This window comes from Lipotes vexillifer, unplaced genomic scaffold (genome assembly GCF_000442215.2).
Source record: "Lipotes vexillifer unplaced genomic scaffold, Lipotes_vexillifer_v1.1 scaffold363, whole genome shotgun sequence".
Taxonomy (NCBI): Eukaryota; Metazoa; Chordata; class Mammalia; order Artiodactyla; family Lipotidae; genus Lipotes; species Lipotes vexillifer.
Window position 1 is genome coordinate 1,976,418 of NW_006799724.1, and position 2,866 is coordinate 1,979,283.

The 2,866-nt window shown below is 41.9% G+C and overlaps 1 protein-coding gene across 1 annotated transcript in view; it reads left to right on the plus strand.

Moving 5' to 3' along the window:
* Positions 1–2,866, plus strand: part of LOC103077447 (fibrous sheath-interacting protein 2) — a 121,628-nt gene that overhangs the window by 72,848 nt on the left and 45,914 nt on the right.

The window sequence follows — 2,866 nt, forward strand, 5'->3', positions numbered from 1 at the left end:
CACAAAAAAAAAAAAAAAAAAAAAAAAAAAAAAAAAATATTCCTTGGGGTCTGAGGTTCTCTGTTAGTCCAGTGGTTTGGACTCAGTGCTCCCACCACAGGAGCTAAGGTCTGACCCCTGGCCTGGCAAACCAAGATCCTGCAAGCTGCATGGCACAGCCACAAAAAAAAAAAAAAAAAAAAAAAAAAAAAAAAAAGAAAAAAAAAAAAAAAAAAAAAAAAACAAACAAAAAGGAGAACAACAATAAAGAATAAAAAATAAAATTAGAATAAAAAATACATTAGAAAAAATAAAAATATAAATGAAACAACAAGGCAAAACCAAACCACAACAGCAAAAAAAAGGGCCAGAAAAGACCATGGTGGGGGGTCGGGGATTAGGTGAGCAGGACAGGGCATAGGCTCAGGACTGGCATGCTGGAAAAGGCCTTGGGGGGTTGGGGCACAGGGCCTAGGCTCAGTGCAGCCAGGGGGTGAAGGTTTAGGTTTGGGACTCCAATGGGGAAAATGCTGGCCATGTTCCCTTCTGATCCCCCAAAGTCTCTCCCCATCCCTGCTGATCCCCTCTCCATGTGTTGGCCGCATACCCCAGCCTCAGGGCCACGCATCCTGTCTTGCATCTACTTGCTATTTTCTTAATTTTGGGGGGTTTGTTTGTGTAGATTTTTTTTCTTCCCTTCTTCTCTTCTTGTGATTTGATGACTATCTTTAGTGTTGGATTCCTTTTTCTTTTTTGTGTATGTATCTATTGTAGATACAGTTACTATGAGGTTTTGATAAAGAAGTCTATATATATGCAAGGTTGTTTTAAGTTGCTGGTCTCAATTTCAAATGCATTTCCAATTTATCATGCATTTATACTCTCCTCACGATTGATGGTTTTGATATCATATTTGTGTGTGGATGATTTCCTACCTTTATTGTATGTTTGCCTTTACTGTTGAGCTTTTCCATTGGTACTTTTCTTGTTTTTAGTTGTGGCCTTTTCTTTTCCTCCTAGAGAAGCTCCTTCAGCATTTGTCATAAAGCTGGTTTGGTGGTGCTGAATTCTCTTAACTTTTGCTTGTCTGTAAAGCTTTTGATTTCTCTGTCAAATCTGAATGAAAACCTTGCTGGTTTGAGTATTCTTGGTTGTACATTTTTCCCTTTCTTCACTTTACATATATCATACCACTCCCTTTTGGCCTGAATTTCTGTGTTTGTAGTCTCCATTCTGCATACTGCAGGATTGTAGTTCTTGCTTCTGTTGTCTACCCCCTGCTGGGTGAGGTCGGTTCAGGGGCTCATGCAGGCTTCTTGGCAGGAGGGAATGGTACCTGCCCACTTTGGGTGGAGCTGGGTCATGTCCCTCTGGTGGACAGGCCTGTGTCAAGGGGCTCAGGAGGACTTTAGCCAGCCTGTCTGTTGATGGGTGGGGCTGTGTTCCCATCCTGTTGGTTTTCTGGCCTGAAGCATCCCAGCACTTGAACCTGCAGGCTAATGGGTGGGGCCAGGTCTCAGTGCCAAAATGGTGACCTTTGGGAGAGCTCATGCTGAGGAATTTTCCCAGGGGCCTCTGCCACCAGTGTTCTTGCCCCCCAGTGGGCCACAGCTGACCCCCAGTAGACACTCCAAGACCCGCAGATAGGTCTGGCCCATGGCCCAGGTTCCTACAGAGTCACTGCTTTGCCCTGGGTCCCTGTGCACATGAAACCTTGTGTGCACCCTCCAAGAGTCGAGTCTCTGTTTCCCCCAGTCCGATGGAGCTCCTGCACTCAAGACCTGCTAGCCTTCAAACCAAATGCTCTGGGGGCTTCTCCTCTTGATGCAAACCCCCAGGCTGAGGAACCTGATGTGTGACTCAGAACTCTCAGTCCTGTGGGAGAACCTCTGTGATATAATTAAGTTTCCAGTTTGTGGGTTGCCAACCTGGTGGGTGTGGGATTTGATTATATTACAAAAGCACCCCTTCTACCATCTTTTTGTGGCTTCTTCTTTGTCTTTGGATGTAATATATCTTTTTTGATAGGTTCCAGTCTTTTCTGTCGATGGTTGTTCAGCCATTAGTTGTGTTTTTGGTGTTTTCATGATAGAAGGTGAGCTCAAATCCTTCTACTCGGCCATCTTGCCACCCTTCTGAAGGAACCCATTTAACTGTATACATGTTCTTCTGAGATCTTGGGAGAACACAGTTGATGAGCAAGCTATCACTGATTTCAGTCCAAGTTTGTTTCCTCTGCGTGTGGTCTTCTTCACAGGTCAGTGATGCTCACTGCTATTGTAGCAGGATCCCAGCTCTCATCACTGCACAACACAAACTCAGTGTCTAATTTTGTAATGTAAAGTACAGGCCTAGAAAAAGAAAAAGGTATATCAATTTTCTCTTAAGAAAGCAGGAAGAAGATAAGCAAAGGGCCTATGTTGAAATTTATGAAAATAAATATCTGAAATATACAAAAATAAATCAGAACTAAAGTCTTAGATCTTGTTTCATTAACTGTTATTCTATATTTTTCATTGAGTTCTTTAATTTTTATAATTCAGAAAACTATGTTGTTTATTTCATTAGTATCGATAAAAAATCTAATTAGAACACATGATAGAATATTGTCATACATAGAAAAGGGCTACATCTAAATTGGTATTTAATATGGCTAGAAATTTATGATTTTAACCCATAGTTATTAAATAGTCACCACTTAATTCCTTACTACTGTTTGATGAGAGTGTGGGTAGGACTATGGGATTTGAAAGGGTAAGTAAGGATTATCTGGAAGCTCTTGTCAGATTGTCTTGCTACCTCATGCTGTCTTTTAACAAACAGAAAGGACTAGCTCACTGTCTCCCTCCAAGTCTGTGTCCTTCCCCAGAGAACCTCAAAGCAGGAA